The sequence below is a fragment of the Schistocerca gregaria genome, chromosome 1 (genome assembly GCF_023897955.1).
Source record: "Schistocerca gregaria isolate iqSchGreg1 chromosome 1, iqSchGreg1.2, whole genome shotgun sequence".
NCBI classification, from domain to species: domain Eukaryota; kingdom Metazoa; phylum Arthropoda; class Insecta; order Orthoptera; family Acrididae; genus Schistocerca; species Schistocerca gregaria.
The window spans coordinates 421,734,348-421,753,207 of record NC_064920.1 but is presented as its reverse complement, the minus strand read 5'-3'; the positions used below and the strand labels follow the sequence as shown (position 1 = coordinate 421,753,207).

Sequence of the window (18,860 nt, the reverse complement as noted above, 5' to 3'; positions counted from 1 at the left end):
GATCGAAGGAATCACTCTTACTACGAGCTGAACACTTATAGAAATAAAATATGCTGAGCCTGTACCGTTTAAGCAACTTACAAACTGCAGAAATATATGCCACTACGAAGGAAATAATATGTATTTAGGATTCTAATCGCTTCGTAGACGAACGAAAGATGTAAACTGAGCGATGTACTCTGAAAACAACTAACAACGGTCAAAGGATTTCCAAGTACCACAAGTACACTTGCAAGGGAAAACAGCGAGCTTATCAATCGCATAGGGTTAAGGACTTCCGATGAACCATGGACCTTCCCGTTGGTGGGGAGGCTTGCGTGCCTCAGCGATACAGATAGCCGTACCGTAGGTGCAAACCACAACGGAGGGGTAGCTGTTGAGAGATCAGACGAAAGTTCGATTTCTGAAGAGAGCCAGCAGCCTTTTCAGTAGTTGCAGGGACAACGGTCTGGACGATTGACTGAGCTGGCCTTGTAACATCAGGCAAAACGGCCTTGCTGCGCTGGCATTGCGAACCGCTGAAAGCAAGGGGAATCGACAGCCCTAATTTTTCCCGAGGGTATGCAGTTCTAATGCAAAGTTAATGATGATAGCATCCTCTTGGGTAAAATTTTCCGGAATTAAAAAAGTTGCCCGTAAGGATCTCTGGTTCGGGACTGCTCACGAGGATGTCGTCATCAGGATAAACAAAAGTGGCGTTCTACGGATCGGAGCGTGAAATGCTAGATACTTCATCGGGCAGCTCGGTTAGAAAATTTAAAAAGGAAACTGGATAGGTTGAAGTTAGTACGAATTAGTGAATTTCGGTAGCAGGAAGAACAGGACTCTGGCCAGATGAATACAGGGTTTTTAATATAAAATGAAATAGGAGTAATGCAGGAGTAGATTTAATAACGAACAAGCAAATAGTGATAGCCTTGGGAGAGCCAGCCACGACAAAACTCTTCCATCTGGTGTGCATGGTGTATGAAGCATGGGAAATACCCCTCAGACTTCAAGAAAATTGTAATAATTTCGCTTCCAAAGAAAACAGATGCTGACAGGCGTGAATATTACAGAACTATTAGTTCAATAATTGATGGTTGCAAAATACTAACATGAATTCTTTACAGAAGAATGAAAAAATTGGTAGAGGCCGACCTCGGGGAAGATCAGTTTGGATTCCGGAGAAATGTAGTCTCACGCGAGGAAATACTGATCATACTACATACTTTAGAAGATAGATTAAGGAAAGGCAAACCTATCATTATAGCTTTGTATACTTAGGGAAAGCTTTTGTCAATGTTGACTGAAATAAATAGTCCCTTTGAAATACTGAAGGTAGCAGGGGTAAAATACCGGGAGCGAAAGGTATTAACAACTCGTGCAGGACCAGACGGCAGAAGTAAGAGTTGAGGGGAATGAAAAGGAAGCAGCGGCTTGCATTGAGCAAGGTGTAAGCGAAATCTTAATTAAAAATTTGTAGTAGTAATTGAAGTTCAGGGAGGAGAAATAAAAACTTTGCTGTTTCTGACAGAATTACAATGTCATCGGCAAACCTCAATGGACTCGGAAGAACAGTTTAACGGAACTGACAGTGTCTTGAAAGGAGGATATAAGACGAACATCAACAAAAGCGAAACAAGGATAACGGAATGAAGTCCAATTAAACCAGATGACACAGAAGGAATTACAGTAGGATCCGAGGCTCTGAGAGTAGTAGATGAGTTTTGCTATTTGGGCAGCAGAATAACTGATGGTGGCCAAAGTAGAGGGATTTGTTGGCATCGAATATAGATTTAAGTGTTAGAATGGCTTTTCTGGAAGTATTTGTATGGCGTGTAGCCATGTATGGAAGTATAACATGGGTGATAATCAGTTTGGACAGTAAAAGAATAGAAGCTTTTGAAATTTGCAGCTACAGAAGAATATTGAAGATTAGGTGGGCGGATCCAGTAACTCGTGAGGAGGAACTGAACAGAAATGGGGAGGAAAGAAATTTGTGGCACAACCTGACTACAAGAAGGGACGGTTGATAGAACCCTTTTGTGACATAATGGGGTTACCTATTTAGTACGGAGGGAAGTGTTGGGGGTAAAGAATGTAGAGGGAGAGCAAGAGATGAACACAGGAGCAGATTCAAAATGATGTAAGATGTAGTAATTATTCGAAGGTGAAGAGGCTTGCACAGGATCAAGTAGCAAGACCACAATTACAACAACAACAACAACAACACGCTTCGTTAGTAAAAATATAGTGATAGAAGCTGTACCAGAGCATCAAGAATGATTTTTATAGCACAAGTCTACGTGTAACTTGTGGAGTAAATAAAAGATAAATACTAACTTATCCTTGAAGATCAAGTATTTCTCTACAAGGTAAATCTCCTTCTGAGGAGAATGGGGCTTTTCTGCAGAAAAGTGTGGTTTATCATACTGCTGATAACACTGACTCTAAAGAACTAGTCTCTGGTTTCTTAACTCCTTCCTCTTTAAACTAGGTGAACGCGTATGTCTCCATTTCCGTCAAGATGTTCACTCTTTTCATCTGTCAAGCATGCTCGGAAGTTAGTGGGGTACATTGCTGGTTTCTTGGTTCCAGACATATTACGACTAGCCGGTACCTTATGGCATCCTATTTATTCCCTTCTCCCAGAATGAGAATTAATCACATTCTTGATGTTCTTTCTATGTATCTGCTTCGCTCCAACCACCTCATGTGCGATGCACTATTGGTAGCATGGCTTCGACAACCACTACAGGTACAGGTATAGAATAAACAAATTGAACATCCTGTTATGTAACACCAGTTTTGGAGACTGTCCCATGACAGTCTGTAGCATGCTGACACGTGTCTCACTTTTTTATCTATGGACGTGATGTTCTGGCAGCTAGGGCATTCGTCTTCGACCGTGGAGGTCCCAGGTTCAACCCCAGGAGGCTCTCACCTACCTCCTTCTAGTGTCGCGGTGAAGAAATGGTTACCTATCTACAAACAGGCCAATAGCCTGGTCACAGTCTTAGGCCACATACTTTCCCCTATTATTATTATCATCTATCAAAGTTTTCGATTTGCAACTGCAAACATTTTTCCATGAAGGCACTAATCGTGTTGTCTCACAGTGGATTAATAAACATTCATTTGCTCTTCTTCCATCTGTCTCGTTTGCATTTGACTACACCTTATATTTACGGTACCAGAGGTGTATTAAAAAGAATTGTTGCTCCTTATAAGATTAGTATCTTGAAAATGACTGACGAGCTTGATATACTGCTAGCCAGCAAACTACCAGTAGAATAACAAAAAACGAAATTTTACTTGTTGTAGGAACGCAAAATGATTAAATATGTAGCTGGTTCGGCCTACCCAGAGTGTGAATATGGTATACACAGCTGACACCTCTAGTAACAACAATGACCCTAAAGCGAACTGAGCTTGGATAACAGCTACGAATACGCCATTCTATGCTGCTTCGACTCTGCCATAGTTCATCAGTTATAGTGGCTGACGGCTAGTAGTATGCCACTGTCCCTACAACGCACGACCAGATGTTTCCAGTGGTGAGAGGTCTGGAGAAAGTGCTGGCCAGGGCAACAACCTCTCTACCGAAGCGGGTTAGGGCAGCACGGACAACAGGTGGAACACCTCGGGGAGAGGGCACAGTTACCGGCTTAACAAGTAGACAAGACGAAATTGTGTGCCTCGTGAAACCCAATATCATGCTGCCACGTGTTGCGGCCGCATGGCAAAGACAAATATAATCTTGCAATGTTCATTCGCCTGGGAATGCCCATTCACGGGTACGTAATACTGTATGTACAAAGGTACTCGCCTGAAAAGACGACATGGTGCCACTGAGGTGCGGTCAAAATTGTCTTTGCGAACACCCCTGTCGGTGCTACACTCCCTGCTGGCGTGTCACGAGCAGTCGCAACGATGGACGTTTTACTGACAGTCTGTGGTGCTCCTGACATCGTCACACTGTCCATGAGGCTACCTGTCTTGCTACAAAGAAGCCCATTTCCTCACTCAAGGTATGTGACGTGAATGTACGATCCCGCATGGCCAAGCGATCAATGTGTCTATCATCTCTGGTACTAATTGTGTGAGACCGTTACGATCCTCTATGGCATTCATGGCCTCCTGAAGCCATATATTCAATATTAGTACGACAGTCGTGGAATTCCGACCAACGCGTACGGCAATATCGCAGAATGATAAACCCCAGTCTAGATAGATCACCATTACGTCGCTGTCGAATTCCAGTATGTGCTCGTACGCGTTTCTCCTTCTTGCATGAAGCGTAAAACGATCTTATCACAAACAGTCAACATTCAACTGTGGTTTCCGAACGATAAATCGTCCCATGATCTTTCTTTATATATACGAGGGTAATCCGAAAAGTAAGGTCTCCTTTTTTTCTTATAAGTACATAAACCTGTTTATTTCTACAATGGTTTACATCAGTTTACAGCTTGAATATTTGGCTATTTTTCGACATAATCACCATTTATGTCGATGCATTTTTGTAGACGCTGTGGCAGTTTTTGTATGCACATGTCATACCAGCTAGCCGCCATGCTGTTCAGAAAGTTATGAACCTCTTCTTTCACCTCGTCGTCGGAGCTGAATCGCTTTCCGGCCAAATGTTCTTTTAACCTAGGGAACAGGTGATAGTCACTGGGCGTCAAGTCAGGACCTCTGTTCGGAGCTGAATCGCTGGGACCACAATTAAGGCTGACAGGTACAGTGAGACTCAGAAAAAGCTCACACGGGCAATTCAGAACCAGAGAAGACGAATGTTGAGCAAGGGCGCCCACATTCTCCACGACAAAGCTCGCCCACACATCGCTCGGCAAACCGTTGCTCTCCTGCAAGTTTCAGTGGAACATAATCAGCCACCTACAATATAGGCCTGACTTGGCGCCCAGTGACTATCACCTGTTCCCTAGGTTAAAAGAACATTTGGCAGGAAAGCGATTTAGCTCCGCCGACGAGGTGAAAGAAGAGGTTCATAACTTTCTGAACAGCATGGCGGCGAGCTGGTATGACATGGGCGTACAAAAACTGCCACAACGTCTACAAAAATGCATCGAGAGAAATGGTGATTATGTAGAAAAATAGCTAAATTTTGAAGCTGTAAACTGATGTAAATCATTGCAGAAATAAACAGCTCTATGTAGTTATAAAAAATTGGCGACCTTACTTTTGGGATTACCCTCGTTCGTACTAAATATACAGGGCGATCCATATAAATCTGAACGACGTCAATAGGTCAGAATTTCTCTCCGAAAGTTTGTAGAAACGAAAAACCTGTTTTAATGATCTCAGTAGCTCTAGGAGAATCAGAAGTACCTCCCGTCGTTGGCAAGCTGATTAATTATTGTTTATGCTCGTGTGGTCCTTTGTCCCGTATAATGCCGCGCTTGCTGGACTCACTTTAGTTCGTTCTTAGCCTCGTCGATCGCGGTTTGTGAAGTCTGTAAGTGTATAGACCGGGTCTCGTGACAACAGCGAGCAAATCAGTCTCGTGACAACAGCGAGCAAGTCAATGATTCGTTCGCAGTTTTTATCTCGTAGAAACATGCAGTACTCACTTCGAGAGCGGATTTATAATGTGAAAATACATTGGATGACATTTGATTACAACACAGCGGGCGTTTTGGATAGAATTAAAGGTGCGCGATGTTACAACAAAGGCGACAATTTTATCGATTGTCAGGAAGTTGGAGACAACTGGTATATTAAACAGTGACAGCAGTAAAAATTGACCAACAGTGAGCGCCGAGGTTGTTGTTAAAGCTCCATGACGCTTACTGAACTCTCCAAGGAAATCATTCCATCGATTGAACTAGGAGACAAGTATTTCATATGGTACATATCAGAGACTTAAAAAGAAATTGACATTGCGACCAGAAACAATGCATTACTGTCGATGGTTTCAGGGGTGTTTCTTATTCAACTTCCAGACATTCTCAGAGGTATGGCCTGGTGAACACCCCGTACGTCCACGAAACACACTCCACCATTAAAAGGTTGGAGTGTGGTGCAGGACGACAGTTTCCAGGGTTGTAGGCCCCATTTCCTTTGATACGATCTAGACACTACATTTTATAAGGGGAATCTTTAATAAATTTGTGGAGCAACTGGATAATGTTGAATTTACAGAAGTTTATTTCCTACAAGATGGAGCAACGCGTCACACACCTCCAATGCTATATATAACCAGTTTTTTGTGACCGAATAACCCGGATTCTTCTTGTGCGATTATTTTAAAGGCAGAGTGTACAAGAATAGACGCAGAAATCTGTGAGGCCATTACACACGAAGTAAGCAACATTGGTGCGAATACACTTCACACAACGTCATGGAATATGGTGAAACTAGTACAGTTGTGCTTCGATACTGGTGGAGAACACTTACAACATTTGCTATGAGGACTTTGTATTTATGTATGTCATCTCTCAATTGTGCATTATCACCTAAAAAATTGTAATTGTGTCACGCTATTGACTGAGATGTTATGTCTCATTAAAGTAGTTCAGATGTATATGGCTCGCACCGTGGATGGCTTTACTCCTTCCTACCTTCGTGCCAATTTGGCGTTTGTTGCATGTCGTCTTCGTGATGTTGCAATTTTAATAAGTGTAAGTCTAGAGGAAACAATGCCAAACGAAAGACGTATAAAAAATTAATGATAGAGTAGCTATTTGAAGCCACTTACCACCCAGGTGGATGTAACAAGAGGTTTTCTCTTGTGGGATGAGTACAAAGCCTGAAGTATAGGCCGTTCCGATTCTGATATGTAGTCAAACCATTTTATTTTACACTGCACACCTACAACTGGGACAGTGTTGTCTGTTATGAAGCTTGGTAGGTGTTCGGTAATGGATTGGGGGAGTTCTATAAATATTTTTTTAGTGAGTTACACAGGTAAAGTCCACGAAATCGCTGTAGGGGACCATGATCACTGAATGAAGTAGGAACTGTTTCAGTCAAGAATTTGCACCTTTCACAATGATGGTGCACCTACAAAAAAGTTTCACGATTTCTTCGCTGTGCATGAGAATGAAACCTGTGTTCCATAGCCTCTTCACTCACCTGATTTTAATATTCTACAGCGATTACGAACTGTATTGGGAAAAAATTATGGTGTGAAATATCGTGATAGATCTTGTTTTTTTTTTTTCTTTTTTGTCGTTCAGTAATTACTAGGTGGCAGTTATATTTCAGAATCTCGGCAACGTGCGAGAGATGTTTTTAATTTTTATTAATTAGAACAACATAGATTCAGTTTTCATCAGCTGCTTACACTGGCCCGTCCGTAACAACATAAAACAATACGAAAAATCAGTTGATTTAAATCAGCTGGATAAAGGCAAATTACGAGAATAGCCCCTCATGCCATGAACCAAGGCTAACAAAGCTGGCATTAGTGACGGATTTTCGAGGTTTCAGACGGTTGGATGTCATTATAAATTGAAATTCGAATGCCTATATATAAAAGTGTTTAGAAATCCTTGCACATATTAATTATTATTACTTTTTATCGTATCATCTTCAGCTGAAAAGAAAATTAAGCAGACTGATGACTCAAAAAAAAAAAAATGCTGCTCTTATGCAGATGTGTTACATAACAGCGACCGATCCAAGTGGCGTAGTCGTTAACTCACTGCTATCGCAATTAGAGGAGCGAGGTTCAAGTCCCAATCCGACCAAACAGATTCAGGTTTCCCGTAGTTCCTCTGAATCTATTAAGAGAAATGCCGTGTTTTTTCCTTTGAAAAGACATGATCCATTTCCTTCTCCCACTCTTGTTCTTATCTTCCTCCATTCTTTCTGTAACAGAAAATCGCCTTCCTATCGCTGTGAATTGCTTTTATGCCACAGAAAAGTAGCGATCGCTCTTTGTAGCAGCATGTGTAGGAAACCACGAATCCATCATCACAAGATTTATTTCTATCTGCTACATACCGATGGTGCATACGACGATTACTTACATGATCCGTATAAGCACACATCAGCGGGTTTAACACTTTAAGATAACTTAAAAATAGAAATTGTAATTGTGACTTTTATAATTCGCGTAAATACCGCAGTTTATGGCGAAAATCTTGTCTTTCAAAAAATTTCAAGGATACTGCGAACCCAAGGCAAAGACAAACAAAGATAGAGCTAGGCTTCATCTTTCTTCAGACAACTTTTCTGTACTAACAAGGGAAAGAAATATTAAGTAATAAATCCAAAATAAGTATATGTTCAACGTGAAATAAAACGCAAATGGTGTGATAAATTATGTGTAAAAATACATTGCTTTCCCTGCAGTTAGAGAACTCTTGACAATACGCTTCTCCTTTGTGCAGAATCCGCCGACGCAGCACACCCAGTTTATCTAACTCCGCCGTTACCCGTGGTTTGGAAAACCGGAAAAAGCACTCGTGGCAGGAAAGCAGGGAACTTTTACTGCTGGTCTTCTTGCTCTGGGGTTTTCGAGTCCCAGTTGGATAGTACGGTGGCAATAACATCACTCTGTGGATAAGCTTCCAGAGCCCGAAGTGTTCCCAAGTTTCTGGCAACAAAGTGCTCAGTGGACGGAATGCTTAGAAACATGGCTGAAAGTCCAAATGTCACAATCCACGCAATAGATGGTACAAAGATATTATGTTTAGGAATGAGCCTGTAAAAGTATTTTAAGAAAATTATAAATGTATTGTCTGATAGTGAAGAGTATGCCTCGAATATGCCAGGAAACTTGAACTAAAGTGGAACAAAATAATTATTTAAATAGAAATAAATTTCAATATAACATCGGAATAAATGTAGGCCCATACAGATCCCCAATCCCGTACAGATAGTCCTGAAAATTTGTGATAGTGAAGCTGTCTTAGCTATGAAAACACTTTTATGATTTACAACGAAAAAAACGGGGGCGCGTACAGTAGATACAAGTCTGGGAGTGAACTAATCAAGCATCAATAAAGTGTTGCATGCGCTCCACGTTTCCTGTTATAAATGTTGCTGGTACTTTCATACCGATTAAAAATTCACAATAACTAATTTTCAGAACCATCTGTGTGGGTTAGTAATTTATACAGTGCTAGGAGAAATTATTTTCTAGTTTTATTCCGATATAAAAATGTGCTATATTGAAATTTCTTTTTATTTAAACAATTATTTTCCGCTTTTTAGTTTTATGTGTGTGAAAACTTTCAGTCGATTTCAAACATCTTCATGAGGTTATAAGACAGACATGTGGTTAATCTCAGGCTTATTTCATTTTCTCTTCACTTGGTGGAACGAATATATTGCTTCCTCCTACATATTATCTCGCGAAGAGACCGTGAAGGTAAACATTACAGAGGTTCAAACTCACACGCAGACTTGCCAGCAGCCGTTCTTTCTGCAAATCCTTCGCAACGGGAACAAGAAACGGAGGAAATGGCAGCGGTACACAAATTATGCTCTGCCAAACATCAGACCAGAAAGCGAGTTAATATTGCTTTGCCATCCAGCTCTAAGTTACGTTGAAAAGTCGGAGCTTCTAGCTCATCGGAAGTTGGTTTAAAAACAATTTGCAAAACTGGTACTGAATAGACAAACAGAGAGACAAGAGAGCGAACTACTGTTCAAATGTATATATGGGACTTAACTGCTAAGGTCAGCAGTCCCTACGCTTACACAGTACTTAACCTAAATTATCCAGCCGCACAGTCCATGACTGCAGCGAATTAATAACAGGTAGTATAATGCACCAAATGTGGTTGAAATTGCTCTAGATGACCTTGAGTAGTACTTTTATATCACCTCTTTCCACCCCCAGCTCTAGTCTTTGGGGTGATTGGAGGGGGGCCTCAGATTCAAATTAATTTTTTTCCAGATTGCAAGAGAGGTGCACCTATAAATTCAGTGAGTTGCAGATACTTTCTGCGGCAGGTAATTTACGAACATTGGGTCTGTAGAGCTGTGACACAATCTGCTAAGCACAGTCATAGTGCAAGAAATGGAATTGGACAGGAAGTGCTCGGCGCTATGTTTCTTTGTCACCCCGTTTTCATCCCCACCACCTCCCATGTTGCAGGTTATAGTGGTTGTTATCCACACAATTGCACTGACATTCAGTTCTGAGCTATGTTTCAAATTTTAAGTCTCTAGCTCATGGGGAAGTTAGTTTAAAATCGGTTGCAAAATTTGTACTGGAGAGACAGAAAGACAAGAAAGCGACCTAATAAAAACGTGTTAAAAAGATTACTCGAAACAATACTAACGTCAGTAGCAAATTCTGCTGGGCCGCATTTCAGCTGCGCAGTAATGTGTTTAATTCGTGTGACCTATATGTCAATAAGAGACAAAATTAACTGTTTTTCAGGAGGTATTACACAAATTTTCTTAAAACATGACATATTTTCCACCTGTTTCATACATTTATAAACTCGATGGAGAGGTAAAATTAATGAATTTACATGTTGACTTAATTTAAATATGTCTTTATGTAGATTAAAAATTATCGTTCCCACAAAATCCTGCCCTGTCATATCGCAGTTTAGAGTACACAGAATCATTTTTTTTAAATAGCTACGGAGTTTTGTGGAATTACATTTGACAACATAATAATAACGGTAGTCTATGACTTGATAGATATGAAAAAACTAAGACACAACGGATTTACAGATAGCATAAAGAACAGCTGTAGGAACAAGATTAATTTATGTTATCAGTTTCTTTTTTTATTTCAGTATCGAATATGAACGTATTTCATATGCGAAATATTTGTTGTGATTCCCTAGCATTATCATTCACTGCTTGAGGCGATCTATAATTTTGTATTGTAGCGTTCTTAGCTGCCAAGATCGCTGTGTTAACACAATTACTGGATTACTAGTTTCGGCATTATGTATTGCCATCACTAGATCCTTAAAACCGGGCATCGGTAGTCACATCATACAGTGCTTACACCATTCTATCATTAAGGACTATACAACATGCCTCGTCTTTTCATTTCTATTCCATAGTCCTCACATGACAAAACAGTGTAAGCACTGTATGATGTAACCACCACTGCCTGACTTTATGGATCTGAGGATGGCAACACATATTTCCGAAGCTAGTAATCCAGTAATTTTGTTAAAATACCGATCGTGGCAAGTAAACTGGTCTTCAGAAGAAGACTACGACACTGAAGAATCTACGATGTTACGAAATTTATCAGAAGATAAAATTCAGAAATTTGGTATTTTTAAAGCAAAATTATCCAAATTGCTTTGCTGCAACAACACGGTTACTCCAGACACAAGGATAGCATTTCCACAAATATTCCCAAAGATAAAAGGAAAGTGGCTAGCATTTTCAAGGAAATTCGATGGTTTAGAAGATTGTCTTAGTACTAGATTCACATGCTACTGTTTTCCCCCTTTTCGTTGAACCAATTGCGAATGGTGCGTGGGAAGACCGAGTGGCGTTGAGCTGCTGTATGAACTGTAATTTTCTCGTTGTGATCAATTCGCGAAACGTATGTGGACAAAACTAATACGTTGTTCGACTCTTCAGTACATGTGCGCTCCGAATTTTAAGCAGTGAACGTTCCCGTAATACACACTGCAACTGGAGGTTTTGAGAATCCACGTAATGCTCTCGCGCTAACTAAATGATACCGTGTCGAAACGCGCCGCTATTCGTTGAATATTTTTAATGGTTCAGTTGGCTCTGAGCACTATGGGACTTAACGTCAGAGATTATCAGTCCCCTAGAACTTAGAACTACTTAAACCTAACTAACCTAAGGACATCACACACATCCATGCCCGAGGCAGGATTCCAACCTGCGACCGTATAGATCGCACGGTTCCAGACTGAAGCGCCTAGAACCGCTTGGCCACTGCCGCCAGCAATATTTTTATTCTTTGTATTATTCCAACCTGGTAAGGGACCCAGTCTGGCGTGTAATACTCAAGGATAGACCGAATGAGTGGTTTGTAAACCAATTTCTTTTCAAATAAATCATATTTTTAACATTCCTATTTTGCGTACGCCAACGTCAATAAAACTCACTGCCCAACGTCGAACTTCCCTTCGAGTAGAGAACGATATGACCACAGGGAAACAGAAGAAGCATGTAAACAATATGAACAGGATAAATTGGAATAAAGATAAAATTTAAATTCCCAAGCGAATCCTAGACGCCATTTTGGAGCCATCATTTGACTTTAATAATAAAAAACATTGATTTTTTTCTTTTAAACATAAAGTACACATGCGTACAGTTTTTGTTTGTCGTTTGGTCAAGTTTGATTTGCTTTTCGTGTTACACGCCTTTTTGAATTCACAATTCCGAATTTTCATAAATTACCTTTAAAGGCTACGTCTCAAACATAGAGTATACAATTGTATCAATTTTGTGTAAGTCATATACGAAATACAATTCTGGGCACGTTTTTCAAGCATTCCATCCACTGGCGCCGCTGCAAGGTAGTTCAAAGGCCACGATCACGGCGTGTGATGCTGTTTTTCATGTCTCACTAGACTAGAGAAACATACGAAAACTCTCAATATGTACAATAAAATGTATCCGACGTATCCCCGTGCTGAAAAAGCAGCCCTAAGAATGAAATGAACATATATGCTGAAAAGCCAAAGAAACTGGTACACCTGCCTAATATCGCGTAGGGTCCCGCGAGCAAACATAAGGGCCCAAAACAGGCCGTGGCATGGACTCGACTAATGTCTGAAGTAGTTCTGGAGGGAACTGACACCATGAATCCTGCACGATTGTCCACAAATCTGTAAGCGTACAGGGCGTGGCGAACTCTTCTGAACAGCACGTTGCAAAGAATCCCAAGTACGCTCAATAATGTTCATGTCTGGGGAGTTTGGTGGCCAGCAGAAGTGTTAAAACTCAGAAGAGTGTTCCTGGAGCCAATCTGTAGCAATTCCGGACGTGCGGGGTGTCGCATTGTTCTGCTGGAATTGTCCAAGTCCATGGGAATGCACAATTGAAATGCTTACGTACGTGTCACCTGTCCAAGTCGTTTCTAGAGGTATCACTCAAACTGCACACACCCCACGCCATTACAGAGCCTCCACCAGCTTGAACATTCCCCTGCTGACATGAAGCGTCCATGAATTCATGAGGTTGTCTCCACACCTGTACACGTCCATTTGAAGTGAGACTCGTCCCACCAGCCAACATGTTTCCAGTCATCAACAGTCCAATGTCGGTGTTTACGGATTCAGGCGAAGCGTAAAGCTTTGTGTCGTCCAGTCATCAAGGGTATAAGCGTGGGCATTCGACCCCGAAAGGTCATATCGATGATTATTCGTTGAATGGTTCGCACGCTGACACCTGCTGATGGGCCAGCACTGAAATCTGCAGCAATATGCGGAAGCGTTGCACTTCTGTCACGTTAAACGATTCTCTTCAGTCGTCGCTGATCTCGTTCTTGCAGGATCTTTTTCCGGACGCAGCGATGTCGGAGATTTGATGTTGTACGGGATTCCTGATATTCATGCTACACTCGTTGAATGGTCGTACCGGAAAATTCTCACTTCATCGCTACATCGCAGTTGCTGCGTTCCGTCGCTCGTGCGGCGACTACAACATCACGTTCAAACTCACTTAAACCTGGTTCACCTGCTACTGTAGCAGCAGTAACCGATGTAATAACTGCGCCAGACACTTGTCTTATAGCCGGCCGCGGTAGTCTCGCAGTTCTAGGAGCGCAGTCCGGAACCGCGCGACTGCTACGGTCGCAGGTTCGAATCCTGCCTCGGACATGGATGCGTGTGATGTCCTCAGGTTAGTTAGTTTTAAGTAGTTCTAAGTTCTAGGGGACTGATGACCACAGCTGTTAAGGCCCATAGTGCTCAGAGCCATTTGAACTTGTCTTATATAGGCGTTGCCGACTGCAGCGCCGTCTTCTGCCTGTTTACATATATGTATTTGAGTAGGGATGCGAATATCAGTTTCTTTGGCGCTTCAGTGTAAAAGCCTGATCTACGTATTGTGTGACTCATTACCTGTTGCAGGCTTACATGCCCTACGTGTCAAATACGTATCTGGAGTCAGTTCACAGGGCGTTTCACTCTCGTATGTTAACCGATGGTAAAAACATTCCTTGGCGTGTTGCAAAACCGAAACATACCGTGTGCTTCCGTGTTGCAATATAGAAACATTCTGTGTATTTCACAGTTTCTATTACAGGCTTGTAGAGGCTGTAGAGGGGACTTAGGAGCAAAAATAACGGCGCGTTGTCAGAAGAGACTACGTGTTCTCGGTTTCCTGCCGACACAGTTGTGCTGCCGTACGACTAAGAACCGCATTGCAATGTGGGTGTGAAGAGGCGCGGCAACTAGAAACATGCACCAATGGTGAATTCGGCAAAACGCGTAAATGGTGTACAGTTTCATGGTGAAATTCTGATTGTATGTGGACGAAATGCAATGTCGCGACCAGCCTTGACCGAGGACGGACAGACTGATTAGGAAACGAAGGCCGTCGACAGCGACCACAGATAATGTTGACACAGTCGAGGAACTAATTCGCAGCAATCGCAGATATTCCGACGATGAGGACGTTTAGACTGAGTTTCTCGAAAGGCTCCGTGACCAAGGAGCGGATTTATATTGCCGAAGAACTCGACGAATGGTACAACGTTCCGACCGTTGTTTACACATACGTCGTAAATACACTGCAAAACAGTGTCGTGTATCTGTTTAACTTTGAAGTATAGTGCAGTATTCGACAGCAGTTACTTGCCCACCAAAATAATAAGTAACTTACTCTTTGAAGTCCGCTATTATCTTACACGAAGTTTACATTTCCGTAGATGAGTTTTTGTAACAAAACTGTGTCTAACAACTCAACTTTACAACTCATAGAAGCCTGTATATCCAGCATAGGATCGAAACTTTTTTTTAATTTAGGGGGAGGGGAGAGCTGTGTTGCATATAGGCTGTAACATCTAATGTGTTGTTCAACGTTAAACAAGAACCAGCTTGCGATAAAGCTACTAAAACTAACACACAGATGAAATTTCAGTTTGTGATTGCTTCTGGTGCGAACGTAAATATACGAGGGTTGGAACTTTAATAGTGGCAACTATTTATTTACAGCTCGTACAAAATAGATATGTGTTTCAAAGTTTTATTAACCTTCAAACTAGTCACCAGCTGGTCCTAGGTTGTGTTCAAAAAACGAACAGCATACAGACAGAAGTGATGACACTTTCTGCAGGACCTGAACATCATTTTGCACGACAATGCTCAAACACGTACAGTGCAAGCTGTTACTGTTTTGTTTGAATGATGGGGCTGCTATCTGCGATACGACCTACAGCACTCCCCTGAGTTCAACTCGATTTCTAAACTGAAGGAAACACTTCACGGCATTCGCTTCAGAACTGCTACAAATTCTTCGGGCAATAGACCGCGCCGATCGAACTTTTAACATAACTGGCACAGCTCCTATGACTTCCACATCGCTGGCAACGGGTTATACACAATGCCGGTGACTACTTTGAAGGTCAGTAAAACTTTGAAACACGTAACTACACTCCTGGAAATTGAAATAAGAACACCGTGAATTCATTGTCCCAGGAAGGGGAAACTTTATTGACACATTCCTGGGGTCAGATACATCACATGATCACACTGACAGAACCACAGGCACATAGACACAGGCAACAGAGCATGCACAATGTCGGCACTAGTACAGTGTATATCTACCTTTCGCAGCAATGGAGGCTGCTATTCTCCCATGGAGACGATCGTAGAGATGCTGGATGTAGTCCTGTGGAACGGCTTGCCATGCCATTTCCACCTGGCGCCTCAGTTGGACCAGCGTTCGTGCTGGACGTGCAGACCGCGTGAGACGACGCTTCATCCAGTCCCAAACATGCTCAATAGGGGACAGATCCGGAGATCTTGCTGGCCAGGGTAGTTGACTTACACCTTCTAGAGCACGTGGGGTGGCACGGAATACATGCGGACGTGCATTGTCCTGTTGAAACAGCAAGTTCCCTTGCCGGTCTAGGAATGGTAGAACGATGGGTTCGATGACGGTTTGGATGTACCGTGCACTATTCAGTGTCCCCTCGACGATCACCAGAGGTGTACGGCCAGTGTAGGAGATCGCTCCCCACACCATGATGCCAGGTGTTGGCCCTGTGTGCCTCGGTCGTATGCAGTCCTGATTGTGGCGCTCACCTGCACGGCGCCAAACACGCATACTACCATCATTGGCACAAAGGCAGAAGCGACTCTCATCGCAGAAGACGACACGTCTCCATTCGTCCCTCCATTCACGCCTGTCGCGACACCACTGGAGGCGGGCTGCACGGTGTTGGGGCGTGAGCGGAAGACGGCCTAACGGTGTGCGGGACAGTAGCCCAGCTTCATGGAGACGGTTGCGAATGGTCCTCGCCGATACCCCAGGAGCAAGTGTCCCTAATTTGCTGGGAAGTGGCGGTGCGGTCCCCTACGGCACTGCGTAGGATCCTACGGTCTTGGCATGCATCCGTGAGTCGCTGCGGTCCGGTCCCAGGTCGACGGGCACGTGCACCTTCCGCCGACCACTGGCGACAACATCGATGTACTGTGGAGACCTCACGCCCCACGTGTTGAGCAATTCGGCGGTACGTCCACCCGGCCTCCCGCATGCCCACTATACACCCTCGCTCAAAGTCCGGCAACTGCACATACGGTTCACGTCCACGCTGTCGCGGCATGCTACCAGTGTTAAAGACTGCGATGGAGCTCCGTATGCCACTGCAAACTGGCTGACACTGACGCTGGCGGTGCACAAATGCTGCGCAGCTAGCGCCATTCGACGGCCAACACCGCGGTTCCTGGTGTGTCCGCTGTGCCGTGCGTGTGATCATTGCTTGTACAGCCCTCTTGCAGTGTCCGGAGCAAGAAATGGTGGGTCTGACACACCGGTGTCAATGTGTTCTTTTTTCCATTTCCAGGAGTGTATGTTGTACGAGCTGCAAATAAAAAGTTGCCACTATTAGTGTTCCAACCCTCGTCCAATACATTGAGATGGGCGATCATTGGACGCTATGGCCAAACGGGACTGGCCGGTAGCAAAGATCGGAGACCCGGGTGAAGGATTCTGAGAACTGAAGCCAGCCTGGTCGGCCCAGGGAGCAGCCTACCTTCGTCCATTTGTACATCTGCACAGCCTAACGTCCGACTGGAGGGCAGTGTGGCGCCGAGTGCAGAAGTCAGGGGGCGCCTTTTCGTGTTCTGCGGACCATCTATGTAGGTGGCCATCTACTGCGTGGAGAAAGCGTGGGTTACTGGAAGCTAAGTTTACTCTCATAAATGGTCTATTTCTCAGTTCTACAACTGCGAGGCCAACGGCACAGGCGAGAAAACACGAGATTGGAGTAATGGTGCGCGGCGACAAGAGTGCAGCACTGAAGTCAATCTTTTTTGGTAATAGCGGAGATTTTCGTGTTGTGACTGGCATCTGAAGGAGAGGCGTTATTTTGGCGGGATTCTCTAGTTGGAGAGGAACCTCGCAGTTGGGCCGCAGTGCTTCTTAATTTTGCAACTGGTAACTGGCAGTGGCTGGCGGGAACGAATTGGCAGTGTGTTACTGAGTGCCAAAAAGGATGCACTTGGGGTTAGGAATCAGAGGTGGCCACACCGACTTCGGTTTAGAGCGCCACGTACGGTAGCAATAGAGGAATGACTTGCCGTGGCATCGCGGATGAGCCCGCATTATCCTCGAGTTGCGAGAGAGGACTGGTGACATCGTCTTCACAAGAGGGAGCCAGCACATCTGCAGCGTACAGCTCAGCGAATCACAGCCATATTCACGGTGAGCACAATACGCAGCATCGGCGGAGCAGCTTAATTCGATTTCACGCTTGTGGGATCAGGACGATCGCCAGTCTCACTTGTACTGAATGTGTGAACTTCTGTAGATAGTCACCAACTTCCAGTCACTTCTTCCGCCAGGAATTTGCAGAATTATAAAGATTTCTGTTACCGTTGTACTTTATTAGAGGGGAAACTCTCAAGTGGGCATAGATGCGGGAGAAACATTTCTGTATAATCAGGTATTTTAACCAAATCTTCCACTTTATTATCTATGCATAGGGCTGTAATTTCGCTTTATCCGCTTAACTTTGCGCGCAATTGAATTTAAAGAATAGATCTTAGTGGCCTGGCCACAGTTAATATTGAGAGATAGGGAATTCGACTTAAGGGGGATTGTCCATGTTTTATTCGTTTGTATTCTGGGGAAATTGTCACTGTGATGGAAAATTATATAACTCAATATTTCACATGCTGTATGCTGCATGAACGGAAACTTATGCTATTAGCTTTGCTATCCCTGAGCTGAAACTGTTCGTCAACACACCCCTTCCACCCTGGAAAGCTTAAAAATGAGAAATTATGTATTAAAGCTAATTGTAGACGATGATGGAAGCTGAAGAAATGAATTAAAATTTGTGCTACGGCCGGGACTCGAACCCGCATCCTTTTGCTTACTTGGTAGATATGCTAAACATTAAACGACCGCAGCACTGTGGCCAACAATGCTGCACTAACTACACTAGTCGAATCCACCCCCCCCCCCCCCCCGCCATATTGTCACCATTGCTCTCCGGCATTGGCATAGCACCCCAGCGTGGGACGTGGTCTTATAGATTTCATTTCTTGAGCTTCCATCATTATCGTTTATAAAGACGAGACTTAAATCTCTCGGGGAAAATTTAATTATAAGATCTAGTTGAACACCTCAAATATAGACAGCGTGAAAGACGACGTTACAGAGTATCAGGAATAACGCTACATAAGAACCACATGCGCTCGCGTCTCCCCTCTGAGAACCCAAATAAGACGAGCTCTACAAGCATTTCCCTACACGGCTGTCGC

General features: G+C 43.3%; 1 protein-coding gene across 4 annotated transcripts in view; it reads right to left on the bottom strand.

The window, feature by feature from the left end:
• Positions 1–18,860, bottom strand: part of LOC126350474 (transmembrane protein 65) — a 532,028-nt gene that overhangs the window by 39,870 nt on the left and 473,298 nt on the right. The gene's annotated exons all lie outside the window — the stretch shown is intronic.